Source organism: Eulemur rufifrons, chromosome 3 (genome assembly GCF_041146395.1).
Source record: "Eulemur rufifrons isolate Redbay chromosome 3, OSU_ERuf_1, whole genome shotgun sequence".
Taxonomy (NCBI): Eukaryota; Metazoa; Chordata; class Mammalia; order Primates; family Lemuridae; genus Eulemur; species Eulemur rufifrons.
The window spans coordinates 21,081,618-21,097,372 of NC_090985.1; the positions used below are offsets into that span (position 1 = coordinate 21,081,618).

The 15,755-nt window shown below is 37.0% G+C and overlaps 5 non-coding genes across 5 annotated transcripts; all 5 read left to right on the forward strand.

Annotated features, from left to right (window-relative positions):
• Positions 1-4: 4 nt before the first annotated feature.
• LOC138382341 (small nucleolar RNA SNORD109A) lies at positions 5-71 on the forward strand. Its single transcript, XR_011233422.1, has one exon. It is a non-coding gene; the product is annotated as a small nucleolar RNA SNORD109A (small nucleolar RNA).
• Positions 72-3,701: 3,630 nt separating this feature from the next.
• On the forward strand, positions 3,702-3,768 carry LOC138382342 (small nucleolar RNA SNORD109A). The gene has a single exon (XR_011233423.1). It is a non-coding gene; the product is annotated as a small nucleolar RNA SNORD109A (small nucleolar RNA).
• A 3,630-nt stretch (positions 3,769-7,398) lies between these two features.
• LOC138382343 (small nucleolar RNA SNORD109A) lies at positions 7,399-7,465 on the forward strand. Its single transcript, XR_011233424.1, has one exon. It is a non-coding gene; the product is annotated as a small nucleolar RNA SNORD109A (small nucleolar RNA).
• Positions 7,466-11,097: 3,632 nt separating this feature from the next.
• LOC138382368 (small nucleolar RNA SNORD109A) lies at positions 11,098-11,164 on the forward strand. The gene has a single exon (XR_011233448.1). It is a non-coding gene; the product is annotated as a small nucleolar RNA SNORD109A (small nucleolar RNA).
• A 3,631-nt stretch (positions 11,165-14,795) lies between these two features.
• Positions 14,796-14,862, forward strand: LOC138382344 (small nucleolar RNA SNORD109A). Its single transcript, XR_011233425.1, has one exon. It is a non-coding gene; the product is annotated as a small nucleolar RNA SNORD109A (small nucleolar RNA).
• The last annotated feature ends 893 nt before the right edge of the window (positions 14,863-15,755 follow it).

The following is a 15,755-nucleotide window of genomic DNA, read 5'->3' on the forward strand; positions in this document are numbered from 1 at the left end:
GTCTGGATCGATGATGAGCCTCAGTGTGTGAGGACGGTGAGCAACCAAAGACAGATGTACATCTGAGGTCCAGAGGAGTGGCCCTCTAGTAGGACAAGTAAGACTTTCATGCCCTGGCTTATTTGGTAAGCCCTCAGTGAGGGCGTAATAGCCCTGGGAGCACGTGTGCATTTTGACGTTGTTCTTGACTTATTTTCTTGACATGAGGACATGAAAGTGAATGTATTAAGAAAGGCTGAAGCAACCGGGATAGGTACAGGAAATCTCATTGGTGTGTTAACACCAATATGGAGGGAACACTATGCCTGTATTAAATGATGACTATAGAACCTCTCCTTAAGAAAGCAGTTTCAGTGCTTTGATATTTTCACTGTTGAGTATTTTCTAAGAGTTTGCGTTTCGTTTTTGTTTTTGTTTTTTTTTGTTTGGTTTTTTTGTTTGTTTGTTTGTTTCTCCCCCTGTCCTGTTTTGCCAAGGTAGAAAGCCTGGAATGTGGTCCTCCACTTCAGAGAATAGGGTGAGTAGCTAAACTTGTAAGCTCTTTGTAAAATGTTTCTTGATGCATAATAATTATACGTATTGAAGGAGTACATGTTGTATTTTAATATAACAAATAATGACCAGACCTACGTACCTGGGTCAGGATTCCCGTGAAAAAGTTTTCACTGCTTTATGTTATGAACATTTGAAAAACTCTAGCTATTCTGAAATATGGTAAATTATTGTTAACTATCCTTGCACTATTGCACCATTGAACACTAGAACTTTTTCCTTCTATTTAACAGAATTACCCCTTCACCAACACCTCTTCATTACCCCTTCCCTAACTTTGACACATTAAGTGTACAAGTCAATGATTTTTTAGTAATTTTTGGAGTTGTGTGTCCATCACCGCAATCCACATTGAGAAAATTTGCATCATCCCTACAAGTTGGGCCATCCCCATTTATAATCTCTATATACTTTGTTCCCCAGCCCCAGGCAACCACTAAGTAGCTTTCTGTCTATAGGGATTTGCCTTATCCAGAAATTTTATATAAATGGGATCATACCGTATGTAGTGTTTTTGTTTGTTTGTTTCTTTTACTTAGCATAAGGACTTTGAATTCCATCCATGTTGTCAGCATATATCAGCTCATGTAAAGTCTTTTTATGTAAGGTATTATTTTATGTCCTAGAATTCCCACTTGGTTCCTTTTCATAAATTGCATTTTTCTTATGAATCTACCATGTATGAAAACATTCCTGCCGTTGTGTTTGATTCATTGTTTCTAATAGAATTTAAGTTATTTCTCCGCTCTTGCTAAAAATGGGTCATCTACGTGTTAGTTTAAAAGGATTATGGGTTTCATTTTCTTCCTCCCTCTTGTCTTACCTTTGTTTTATTGTGTATCGGACCTTTCGAGTCGAATCAGAGTGCAGGTTGATTGTCTCTCTGTTCCTTTTTTGTTTTCAGACAAAACTTGGAGGGTAGTGGGAAAGAAATGATCATTGCAATTTCACCATGGGTCAATCGTTCATCAGTTGAATCATACGTTGAACATTATATCATCTACACGTATACAAGTGTCCATTCTTCTGTGTGTATGTTGTATATATGAAAATAGAACCTAGATTCCTCACATATCATCATATGTGAGAGATTTCGATGGAAAATTTATTAATAAGAACTTTATTAATGTAGATTGAATCTTCAATAACTGTTAATCATTAGTTTGCTGAAGTGGTTAATAGTGTGTGTGTATTATTCATGCATACATTATACTTATCTATTTATTATTTTCAGTCATTTCCAGGTAACATTTCTTATACTGGCAAACAATAATGTATTAAACAAAACTAAGAAGAGGTTGAACAGACAGCCAAATGAGGAAAATAACTAAAGTATTCTTTGAATGAGAGATTTACACAGGTTTTGAAAGGAAATGTATTCTGTACAATAATAATGAGGACTGAATGAGAAAATACTCAGAGATGTTGCTGTATTTAAAGTTAATGAAGGCAAGGATTCATGAAGTAGATTTGGCTAGCGTGGATGTGGAGTATGTAGAAATGAGGTTATTCCTAGTCAGAGAAAACAGAGTCATGTTGGGTAATTATCCTATGCGTGTATCAGGAACACAGGTATATGATGTGGATAGGCACTAGAAACCAATCTTATGGGAAAAATCTCACAGTGTGTGTGTGTGTGTATATATATATGTGTATATATATATATGTCAAATACGTCCGGACCTACCTTAATAGTCTTTTAAATGATACAATCCAAGTTGACCGTGAACTCCTGGTTTTGGTTTCCATTCTATCGTATTGAGCCCTATATCATCCTGGACAGCTGTCCCACTGCAGTATCACTTGAAGTATTGCTCCAGACTGAAGGGGCCCGAGAAACTTCTGGAGATGGCATTACAGCCAGCTTCGCTAAAGTCAAGTGAAACGTCCCAATCTGTGTTGTAATCTGCTATCAGCTGAATGCAGGTGATAAATATTTAGGGGCATTAGGGTGGTGTGAGGAATCCTTATTTTTTAGAAGTGGACTGGTCTGGATCAAGGATAAGCACGAGGACCTGAGGATGTTGAGGTGCAGCCGAGTGGCCCTCTATTGTATTAGGACAGGACAAGTAACCCTTTCTGCACTGGCTCTATTGATGTTCTCCTCAATGATCTCACAGGGCCACTATCCTGTACCTTCCGTTTTTCACACTACAGGGTATTTTCATAAAATCATTTTGGTTGAATACATCTTTAGAACTTTGCATTGAAGCGAAAACTGCCGTGTCACTAACTCAGATAGCTTGGTATGGAGGAAATTGCAGATTAAGAATTCAGGGAGGAACCAAGTGAATCAATGAAACGACAAAGGTGACAAAAGATCAACTCTGATGTTTATCCCTGGGACTACGATGCTCGGAGGCCTGTATGATAAAAAATTTGAAAGAACCCAAAGTTGCACTTTGTTTCTAATAATTTGGTGCCTTTCTGACTTGATTTATTTTTTATGTGATGCTTCGTTACAGGTTCCAAATGAGAACAAGAGGTTGTACTTCAGGGAAGACAGGTGAGCAACCACTTTGTTACTTTTGAACTTCTTCTGTGTGTCTGTGGTTGGTGAAGTCAGAACTTCAAGGTCTATGTGTTCCTTGCTTCAGCAGCTTAAAGGAGATTCCTTTTACAGTACATGTATTTGTCCATGGATGTTTCTACCCTAGTCAAGGAATCTTCTTTATTGTTTCTTCCTTTTTTGAGATCTCCTTGGAAGTAAACTACAGAATTTTGGGTAACGGCTGACGTATTTCTCTTTTTCACCAGTTTGTGTTGAGAGAAAATAAGCTTGTAATGAAATTCAAGTGCAATAAATATTGAATTTTTTTATCCTTCTGTGGAACATTCAGAAAATAGATTTTTTTATTCATATTTGTTCTGTAATCATACCGTATATTACTTCGCTACAGGACTTATTCCTTAAAGTTTTAGTTGATTTAAAAGGTTAATTTAAATTTCCCTCGTAGATTTTATCTAATTTTATTGGAACAATCCAAGTTCATTTTTTTCATCTTACGTCTATGAGCGTTCCATTATGCAGATACCAAACAAAACGTCTGCTGTACATTTACTTTTCTCCATTCGTAAAGCATTAGATGGGCCTGCACAAAATAAGCCGGGCTACGGAAAATACTTGTTTGTTGGAAGGGTTATTGTCTGGATCGATGATGAGCCTCAGTGTGTGAGGACGGTGAGCAACCAAAGACAGATGTACATCTGAGGTCCAGAGGAGTGGCCCTCTAGTAGGACAAGTAAGACTTTCATGCCCTGGCTTATTTGGTAAGCCCTCAGTGAGGGCGTAATAGCCCTGGGAGCACGTGTGCATTTTGACGTTGTTCTTGACTTATTTTCTTGACATGAGGACATGAAAGTGAATGTATTAAGAAAGGCTGAAGCAACCGGGATAGGTACAGGAAATCTCATTGGTGTGTTAACACCAATATGGAGGGAACACTATGCCTGTATTAAATGATGACTATAGAACCTCTCCTTAAGAAAGCAGTTTCAGTGCTTTGATATTTTCACTGTTGAGTATTTTCTAAGAGTTTGCGTTTCGTTTTTGTTTTTGTTTTTTTTTGTTTGGTTTTTTTGTTTGTTTGTTTGTTTCTCCCCCTGTCCTGTTTTGCCAAGGTAGAAAGCCTGGAATGTGGTCCTCCACTTCAGAGAATAGGGTGAGTAGCTAAACTTGTAAGCTCTTTGTAAAATGTTTCTTGATGCATAATAATTATACGTATTGAAGGAGTACATGTTGTATTTTAATATAACAAATAATGACCAGACCTACGTACCTGGGTCAGGATTCCCGTGAAAAAGTTTTCACTGCTTTATGTTATGAACATTTGAAAAACTCTAGCTATTCTGAAATATGGTAAATTATTGTTAACTATCCTTGCACTATTGCACCATTGAACACTAGAACTTTTTCCTTCTATTTAACAGAATTACCCCTTCACCAACACCTCTTCATTACCCCTTCCCTAACTTTGACACATTAAGTGTACAAGTCAATGATTTTTTAGTAATTTTTGGAGTTGTGTGTCCATCACCGCAATCCACATTGAGAAAATTTGCATCATCCCTACAAGTTGGGCCATCCCCATTTATAATCTCTATATACTTTGTTCCCCAGCCCCAGGCAACCACTAAGTAGCTTTCTGTCTATAGGGATTTGCCTTATCCAGAAATTTTATATAAATGGGATCATACCGTATGTAGTGTTTTTGTTTGTTTGTTTCTTTTACTTAGCATAAGGACTTTGAATTCCATCCATGTTGTCAGCATATATCAGCTCATGTAAAGTCTTTTTATGTAAGGTATTATTTTATGTCCTAGAATTCCCACTTGGTTCCTTTTCATAAATTGCATTTTTCTTATGAATCTACCATGTATGAAAACATTCCTGCCGTTGTGTTTGATTCATTGTTTCTAATAGAATTTAAGTTATTTCTCCGCTCTTGCTAAAAATGGGTCATCTACGTGTTAGTTTAAAAGGATTATGGGTTTCATTTTCTTCCTCCCTCTTGTCTTACCTTTGTTTTATTGTGTATCGGACCTTTCGAGTCGAATCAGAGTGCAGGTTGATTGTCTCTCTGTTCCTTTTTTGTTTTCAGACAAAACTTGGAGGGTAGTGGGAAAGAAATGATCATTGCAATTTCACCATGGGTCAATCGTTCATCAGTTGAATCATACGTTGAACATTATATCATCTACACGTATACAAGTGTCCATTCTTCTGTGTGTATGTTGTATATATGAAAATAGAACCTAGATTCCTCACATATCATCATATGTGAGAGATTTCGATGGAAAATTTATTAATAAGAACTTTATTAATGTAGATTGAATCTTCAATAACTGTTAATCATTAGTTTGCTGAAGTGGTTAATAGTGTGTGTGTATTATTGATGCATACACTATACTTATCTATTTATTATTTTCAGTCATTTCCAGGTAACATTTCTTATACTGGCAAACAATAATGTATTAAACAAAACTAAGAAGAGGTTGAACAGACAGCCAAATGAGGAAAATAACTAAAGTATTCTTTGAATGAGAGATTTACACAGGTTTTGAAAGGAAATGTATTCTGTACAATAATAATGAGGACTGAATGAGAAAATACTCAGAGATGTTGCTGTATTTAAAGTTAATGAAGGCAAGGATTCATGAAATAGATTTGGCTAGCGTGGATGTGGAGTATGTAGAAATGAGGTTATTCCTAGTCAGAGAAAACAGAGTCATGTTGGGTAATTATCCTATGCGTGTATCAGGAACACAGGTATATGATGTGGATAGGCACTAGAAACCAATCTTATGGGAAAAATCTCACAGTGTGTGTGTGTGTGTATATATATATGTGTATACATATATATGTCAAATACGTCCGGACCTACCTTAATAGTCTTTTAAATGATACAATCCAAGTTGACCGTGAACTCCTGGTTTTGGTTTCCATTCTATCGTATTGAGCCCTATATCATCCTGGACAGCTGTCCCACTGCAGTATCACTTGAAGTATTGCTCCAGACTGAAGGGGCCCTAGAAACTTCTGGAGATGGCATTACAGCCAGCTTCGCTAAAGTCAAGTGAAACGTCCCAATCTGTGTTGTAATCTGCTATCAGCTGAATGCAGGTGATAAATATTTAGGGGCATTAGGGTGGTGTGAGGAATCCTTATTTTTTAGAAGTGGACTGGTCTGGATCAAGGATAAGCACGAGGACCTGAGGATGTTGAGGTGCAGCCGAGTGGCCCTCTATTGTATTAGGACAGGACAAGTAACCCTTTCTGCACTGGCTCTATTGATGTTCTCCTCAATGATCTCACAGGGCCACTATCCTGTGCCTTCCGTTTTTCACACTACAGGGTATTATCATAAAATCATTTTGGTTGAATACATCTTTAGAACTTTGCATTGAAGCGAAAACTGCCGTGTCACTAACTCAGATAGCTTGGTATGGAGGAAATTGCAGATTAAGAATTCAGGGAGGAACCAAGTGAATCAATGAAACGACAAAGGTGACAAAAGATCAACTCTGATGTTTATCCCTGGGACTACGATGCTCGGAGGCCTGTATGATAAAAAATTTGAAAGAACCCAAAGTTGCACTTTGTTTCTAATAATTTGGTGCCTTTCTGACTTGATTTATTTTTTATGTGATGCTTCGTTACAGGTTCCAAATGAGAACAAGAGGTTGTACTTCAGGGAAGACAGGTGAGCAACCACTTTGTTACTTTTGAACTTCTTCTGTGTGTCTGTGGTTGGTGAAGTCAGAACTTCAAGGTCTATGTGTTCCTTGCTTCAGCAGCTTAAAGGAGATTCCTTTTACAGTACATGTATTTGTCCATGGATGTTTCTACCCTAGTCAAGGAATCTTCTTTATTGTTTCTTCCTTTTTTGAGATCTCCTTGGAAGTAAACTACAGAATTTTGGGTAACGGCTGACGTATTTCTCTTTTTCACCAGTTTGTGTTGAGAGAAAATAAGCTTGTAATGAAATTCAAGTGCAATAAATATTGAATTTTTTTATCCTTCTGTGGAACATTCAGAAAATAGAGTTTTTTATTCATATTTGTTCTGTAATCATACCGTATATTACTTCGCTACAGGACTTATTCCTTAAAGTTTTAGTTGATTTAAAAGGTTAATTTAAATTTCCCTCGTAGATTTTATCTAATTTTATTGGAACAATCCAAGTTCATTTTTTTCATCTTACGTCTATGAGCGTTCCATTATGCAGATACCAAACAAAACGTCTGCTGTACATTTACTTTTCTCCATTCGTAAAGCATTAGATGGGCCTGCACAAAATAAGCCGGGCTACGGAAAATACTTGTTTGTTGGAAGGGTTATTGTCTGGATCGATGATGAGCCTCAGTGTGTGAGGACGGTGAGCAACCAAAGACAGATGTACATCTGAGGTCCAGAGGAGTGGCCCTCTAGTAGGACAAGTAAGACTTTCATGCCCTGGCTTATTTGGTAAGCCCTCAGTGAGGGCGTAATAGCCCTGGGAGCACGTGTGCATTTTGACGTTGTTCTTGACTTATTTTCTTGACATGAGGACATGAAAGTGAATGTATTAAGAAAGGCTGAAGCAACCGGGATAGGTACAGGAAATCTCATTGGTGTGTTAACACCAATATGGAGGGAACACTATGCCTGTATTAAATGATGACTATGGAACCTCTCCTTAAGAAAGCAGTTTCAGTGCTTTGATATTTTCACTGTTGAGTATTTTCTAAGAGTTTGCGTTTCGTTTTTGTTTTTGTTTTTTTTTGTTTGGTTTTTTTGTTTGTTTGTTTGTTTCTCCCCCTGTCCTGTTTTGCCAAGGTAGAAAGCCTGGAATGTGGTCCTCCACTTCAGAGAATAGGGTGAGTAGCTAAACTTGTAAGCTCTTTGTAAAATGTTTCTTGATGCATAATAATTATACGTATTGAAGGAGTACATGTTGTATTTTAATATAACAAATAATGACCAGACCTACGTACCTGGGTCAGGATTCCCGTGAAAAAGTTTTCACTGCTTTATGTTATGAACATTTGAAAAACTCTAGCTATTCTGAAATATGGTAAATTATTGTTAACTATCCTTGCACTATTGCACCATTGAACACTAGAACTTTTTCCTTCTATTTAACAGAATTACCCCTTCACCAACACCTCTTCATTACCCCTTCCCTAACTTTGACACATTAAGTGTACAAGTCAATGAGTTTTTAGTAATTTTTGGAGTTGTGTGTCCATCACCGCAATCCACATTGAGAAAATTTGCATCATCCCTACAAGTTGGGCCATCCCCATTTATAATCTCTATATACTTTGTTCCCCAGCCCCAGGCAACCACTAAGTAGCTTTCTGTCTATAGGGATTTGCCTTATCCAGAAATTTTATATAAATGGGATCATACCGTATGTAGTGTTTTTGTTTGTTTGTTTCTTTTACTTAGCATAAGGACTTTGAATTCCATCCATGTTGTCAGCATATATCAGCTCATGTAAAGTCTTTTTATGTAAGGTATTATTTTATGTCCTAGAATTCCCACTTGGTTCCTTTTCATAAATTGCATTTTTCTTATGAATCTACCATGTATGAAAACATTCCTGCCGTTGTGTTTGATTCATTGTTTCTAATAGAATTTAAGTTATTTCTCCGCTCTTGCTAAAAATGGGTCATCTACGTGTTAGTTTAAAAGGATTATGGGTTTCATTTTCTTCCTCCCTCTTGTCTTACCTTTGTTTTATTGTGTATCGGACCTTTCGAGTCGAATCAGAGTGCAGGTTGATTGTCTCTCTGTTCCTTTTTTGTTTTCAGACAAAACTTGGAGGGTAGTGGGAAAGAAATGATCATTGCAATTTCACCATGGGTCAATCGTTCATCAGTTGAATCATACGTTGAACATTATATCATCTACACGTATACAAGTGTCCATTCTTCTGTGTGTATGTTGTATATATGAAAATAGAACCTAGATTCCTCACATATCATCATATGTGAGAGATTTCGATGGAAAATTTATTAATAAGAACTTTATTAATGTAGATTGAATCTTCAATAACTGTTAATCATTAGTTTGCTGAAGTGGTTAATAGTGTGTGTGTATTATTCATGCATACATTATACTTATCTATTTATTATTTTCAGTCATTTCCAGGTAACATTTCTTATACTGGCAAACAATAATGTATTAAACAAAACTAAGAAGAGGTTGAACAGACAGCCAAATGAGGAAAATAACTAAAGTATTCTTTGAATGAGAGATTTACACAGGTTTTGAAAGGAAATGTATTCTGTACAATAATAATGAGGACTGAATGAGAAAATACTCAGAGATGTTGCTGTATTTAAAGTTAATGAAGGCAAGGATTCATGAAGTAGATTTGGCTAGCGTGGATGTGGAGTATGTAGAAATGAGGTTATTCCTAGTCAGAGAAAACAGAGTCATGTTGGGTAATTATCCTATGCGTGTATCAGGAACACAGGTATATGATGTGGATAGGCACTAGAAACCAATCTTATGGGAAAAATCTCACAGTGTGTGTGTGTGTGTATATATATATGTGTATACATATATATGTCAAATACGTCCGGACCTACCTTAATAGTCTTTTAAATGATACAATCCAAGTTGACCGTGAACTCCTGGTTTTGGTTTCCATTCTATCGTATTGAGCCCTATATCATCCTGGACAGCTGTCCCACTGCAGTATCACTTGAAGTATTGCTCCAGACTGAAGGGGCCCTAGAAACTTCTGGAGATGGCATTACAGCCAGCTTCGCTAAAGTCAAGTGAAACGTCCCAATCTGTGTTGTAATCTGCTATCAGCTGAATGCAGGTGATAAATATTTAGGGGCATTAGGGTGGTGTGAGGAATCCTTATTTTTTAGAAGTGGACTGGTCTGGATCAAGGATAAGCACGAGGACCTGAGGATGTTGAGGTGCAGCCGAGTGGCCCTCTATTGTATTAGGACAGGACAAGTAACCCTTTCTGCACTGGCTCTATTGATGTTCTCCTCAATGATCTCACAGGGCCACTATCCTGTACCTTCCGTTTTTCACACTACAGGGTATTATCATAAAATCATTTTGGTTGAATACATCTTTAGAACTTTGCATTGAAGCGAAAACTGCCGTGTCACTAACTCAGATAGCTTGGTATGGAGGAAATTGCAGATTAAGAATTCAGGGAGGAACCAAGTGAATCAATGAAACGACAAAGGTGACAAAAGATCAACTCTGATGTTTATCCCTGGGACTACGATGCTCGGAGGCCTGTATGATAAAAAATTTGAAAGAACCCAAAGTTGCACTTTGTTTCTAATAATTTGGTGCCTTTCTGACTTGATTTATTTTTTTATGTGATGCTTCGTTACAGGTTCCAAATGAGAACAAGAGGTTGTACTTCAGGGAAGACAGGTGAGCAACCACTTTGTTACTTTTGAACTTCTTCTGTGTGTCTGTGGTTGGTGAAGTCAGAACTTCAAGGTCTATGTGTTCCTTGCTTCAGCAGCTTAAAGGAGATTCCTTTTACAGTACATGTATTTGTCCATGGATGTTTCTACCCTAGTCAAGGAATCTTCTTTATTGTTTCTTCCTTTTTTGAGATCTCCTTGGAAGTAAACTACAGAATTTTGGGTAACGGCTGACGTATTTCTCTTTTTCACCAGTTTGTGTTGAGAGAAAATAAGCTTGTAATGAAATTCAAGTGCAATAAATATTGAATTTTTTTTATCCTTCTGTGGAACATTCAGAAAATAGATTTTTTTATTCATATTTGTTCTGTAATCATACCGTATATTACTTCGCTACAGGACTTATTCCTTAAAGTTTTAGTTGATTTAAAAGGTTAATTTAAATTTCCCTCGTAGATTTTATCTAATTTTATTGGAACAATCCAAGTTCATTTTTTTCATCTTACGTCTATGAGCGTTCCATTATGCAGATACCAAACAAAACGTCTGCTGTACATTTACTTTTCTCCATTCGTAAAGCATTAGATGGGCCTGCACAAAATAAGCCGGGCTACGGAAAATACTTGTTTGTTGGAAGGGTTATTGTCTGGATCGATGATGAGCCTCAGTGTGTGAGGACGGTGAGCAACCAAAGACAGATGTACATCTGAAGTCCAGAGGAGTGGCACTCTAGTAGGACAAGTAAGACTTTCATGCCCTGGCTTATTTGGTAAGCCCTCAGTGAGGGCGTAATAGCCCTGGGAGCACGTGTGCATTTTGACGTTGTTCTTGACTTATTTTCTTGACATGAGGACATGAAAGTGAATGTATTAAGAAAGGCTGAAGCAACCGGGATAGGTACAGGAAATCTCATTGGTGTGTTAACACCAATATGGAGGGAACACTATGCCTGTATTAAATGATGACTATGGAACCTCTCCTTAAGAAAGCAATTTCAGTGCTTTGATATTTTCACTGTTGAGTATTTTCTAAGAGTTTGCGTTTCGTTTTTGTTTTTGTTTTTTTTTGTTTGGTTTTTTTGTTTGTTTGTTTGTTTCTCCCCCTGTCCTGTTTTGCCAAGGTAGAAAGCCTGGAATGTGGTCCTCCACTTCAGAGAATAGGGTGAGTAGCTAAACTTGTAAGCTCTTTGTAAAATGTTTCTTGATGCATAATAATTATACGTATTGAAGGAGTACATGTTGTATTTTAATATAACAAATAATGACCAGACCTACGTACCTGGGTCAGGATTCCCGTGAAAAAGTTTTCACTGCTTTATGTTATGAACATTTGAAAAACTCTAGCTATTCTGAAATATGGTAAATTATTGTTAACTATCCTTGCACTATTGCACCATTGAACACTAGAACTTTTTCCTTCTATTTAACAGAATTACCCCTTCACCAACACCTCTTCATTACCCCTTCCCTAACTTTGACACATTAAGTGTACAAGTCAATGATTTTTTAGTAATTTTTGGAGTTGTGTGTCCATCACCGCAATCCACATTGAGAAAATTTGCATCATCCCTACAAGTTGGGCCATCCCCATTTATAATCTCTATATACTTTGTTCCCCAGCCCCAGGCAACCACTAAGTAGCTTTCTGTCTATAGGGATTTGCCTTATCCAGAAATTTTATATAAATGGGATCATACCGTATGTAGTGTTTTTGTTTGTTTGTTTCTTTTACTTAGCATAAGGACTTTGAATTCCATCCATGTTGTCAGCATATATCAGCTCATGTAAAGTCTTTTTATGTAAGGTATTATTTTATGTCCTAGAATTCCCACTTGGTTCCTTTTCATAAATTGCATTTTTCTTATGAATCTACCATGTATGAAAACATTCCTGCCGTTGTGTTTGATTCATTGTTTCTAATAGAATTTAAGTTATTTCTCCGCTCTTGCTAAAAATGGGTCATCTACGTGTTAGTTTAAAAGGATTATGGGTTTCATTTTCTTCCTCCCTCTTGTCTTACCTTTGTTTTATTGTGTATCGGACCTTTCGAGTCGAATCAGAGTGCAGGTTGATTGTCTCTCTGTTCCTTTTTTGTTTTCAGACAAAACTTGGAGGGTAGTGGGAAAGAAATGATCATTGCAATTTCACCATGGGTCAATCGTTCATCAGTTGAATCATACGTTGAACATTATATCATCTACACGTATACAAGTGTCCATTCTTCTGTGTGTATGTTGTATATATGAAAATAGAACCTAGATTCCTCACATATCATCATATGTGAGAGATTTCGATGGAAAATTTATTAATAAGAACTTTATTAATGTAGATTGAATCTTCAATAACTGTTAATCATTAGTTTGCTGAAGTGGTTAATAGTGTGTGTGTATTATTCATGCATACATTATACTTATCTATTTATTATTTTCAGTCATTTCCAGGTAACATTTCTTATACTGGCAAACAATAATGTATTAAACAAAACTAAGAAGAGGTTGAACAGACAGCCAAATGAGGAAAATAACTAAAGTATTCTTTGAATGAGAGATTTACACAGGTTTTGAAAGGAAATGTATTCTGTACAATAATAATGAGGACTGAATGAGAAAATACTCAGAGATGTTGCTGTATTTAAAGTTAATGAAGGCAAGGATTCATGAAGTAGATTTGGCTAGCGTGGATGTGGAGTATGTAGAAATGAGGTTATTCCTAGTCAGAGAAAACAGAGTCATGTTGGGTAATTATCCTATGCGTGTATCAGGAACACAGGTATATGATGTGGATAGGCACTAGAAACCAATCTTATGGGAAAAATCTCACAGTGTGTGTGTGTGTGTATATATATATGTGTATACATATATATGTCAAATACGTCCGGACCTACCTTAATAGTCTTTTAAATGATACAATCCAAGTTGACCGTGAACTCCTGGTTTTGGTTTCCATTCTATCGTATTGAGCCCTATATCATCCTGGACAGCTGTCCCACTGCAGTATCACTTGAAGTATTGCTCCAGACTGAAGGGGCCCTAGAAACTTCTGGAGATGGCATTACAGCCAGCTTCGCTAAAGTCAAGTGAAACGTCCCAATCTGTGTTGTAATCTGCTATCAGCTGAATGCAGGTGATAAATATTTAGGGGCATTAGGGTGGTGTGAGGAATCCTTATTTTTTAGAAGTGGACTGGTCTGGATCAAGGATAAGCACGAGGACCTGAGGATGTTGAGGTGCAGCCGAGTGGCCCTCTATTGTATTAGGACAGGACAAGTAACCCTTTCTGCACTGGCTCTATTGATGTTCTCCTCAATGATCTCACAGGGCCACTATCCTGTACCTTCCGTTTTTCACACTACAGGGTATTTTCATAAAATCATTTTGGTTGAATACATCTTTAGAACTTTGCATTGAAGCGAAAACTGCCGTGTCACTAACTCAGATAGCTTGGTATGGAGGAAATTGCAGATTAAGAATTCAGGGAGGAACCAAGTGAATCAATGAAACGACAAAGGTGACAAAAGATCAACTCTGATGTTTATCCCTGGGACTACGATGCTCGGAGGCCTGTATGATAAAAAATTTGAAAGAACCCAAAGTTGCACTTTGTTTCTAATAATTTGGTGCCTTTCTGACTTGATTTATTTTTTTATGTGATGCTTCGTTACAGGTTCCAAATGAGAACAAGAGGTTGTACTTCAGGGAAGACAGGTGAGCAACCACTTTGTTACTTTTGAACTTCTTCTGTGTGTCTGTGGTTGGTGAAGTCAGAACTTCAAGGTCTATGTGTTCCTTGCTTCAGCAGCTTAAAGGAGATTCCTTTTACAGTACATGTATTTGTCCATGGATGTTTCTACCCTAGTCAAGGAATCTTCTTTATTGTTTCTTCCTTTTTTGAGATCTCCTTGGAAGTAAACTACAGAATTTTGGGTAACGGCTGACGTATTTCTCTTTTTCACCAGTTTGTGTTGAGAGAAAATAAGCTTGTAATGAAATTCAAGTGCAATAAATATTGAATTTTTTTATCCTTCTGTGGAACATTCAGAAAATAGATTTTTTTATTCATATTTGTTCTGTAATCATACCGTATATTACTTCGCTACAGGACTTATTCCTTAAAGTTTTAGTTGATTTAAAAGGTTAATTTAAATTTCCCTCGTAGATTTTATCTAATTTTATTGGAACAATCCAAGTTCATTTTTTTCATCTTACGTCTATGAGCGTTCCATTATGCAGATACCAAACAAAACGTCTGCTGTACATTTACTTTTCTCCATTCGTAAAGCATTAGATGGGCCTGCACAAAATAAGCCGGGCTACGGAAAATACTTGTTTGTTGGAAGGGTTATTGTCTGGATCGATGATGAGCCTCAGTGTGTGAGGACGGTGAGCAACCAAAGACAGATGTACATCTGAGGTCCAGAGGAGTGGCCCTCTAGTAGGACAAGTAAGACTTTCATGCCCTGGCTTATTTGGTAAGCCCTCAGTGAGGGCGTAATAGCCCTGGGAGCACGTGTGCATTTTGACGTTGTTCTTGACTTATTTTCTTGACATGAGGACATGAAAGTGAATGTATTAAGAAAGGCTGAAGCAACCGGGATAGGTACAGGAAATCTCATTGGTGTGTTAACACCAATATGGAGGGAACACTATGCCTGTATTAAATGATGACTATGGAACCTCTCCTTAAGAAAGCAATTTCAGTGCTTTGATATTTTCACTGTTGAGTATTTTCTAAGAGTTTGCGTTTCGTTTTTGTTTTTGTTTTTTTTTGTTTGGTTTTTTTGTTTGTTTGTTTGTTTCTCCCCCTGTCCTGTTTTGCCAAGGTAGAAAGCCTGGAATGTGGTCCTCCACTTCAGAGAATAGGGTGAGTAGCTAAACTTGTAAGCTCTTTGTAAAATGTTTCTTGATGCATAATAATTATACGTATTGAAGGAGTACATGTTGTATTTTAATATAACAAATAATGACCAGACCTACGTACCTGGGTCAGGATTCCCGTGAAAAAGTTTTCACTGCTTTATGTTATGAACATTTGAAAAACTCTAGCTATTCTGAAATATGGTAAATTATTGTTAACTATCCTTGCACTATTGCACCATTGAACACTAGAACTTTTTCCTTCTATTTAACAGAATTACCCCTTCACCAACACCTCTTCATTACCCCTTCCCTAACTTTGACACATTAAGTGTACAAGTCAATGATTTTTTAGTAATTTTTGGAGTTGTGTGTCCATCACCGCAATCCACATTGAGAAAATTTGCATCATCCCTACAAGTTGGGCCATCCCCATTTATAATCTCTATATACT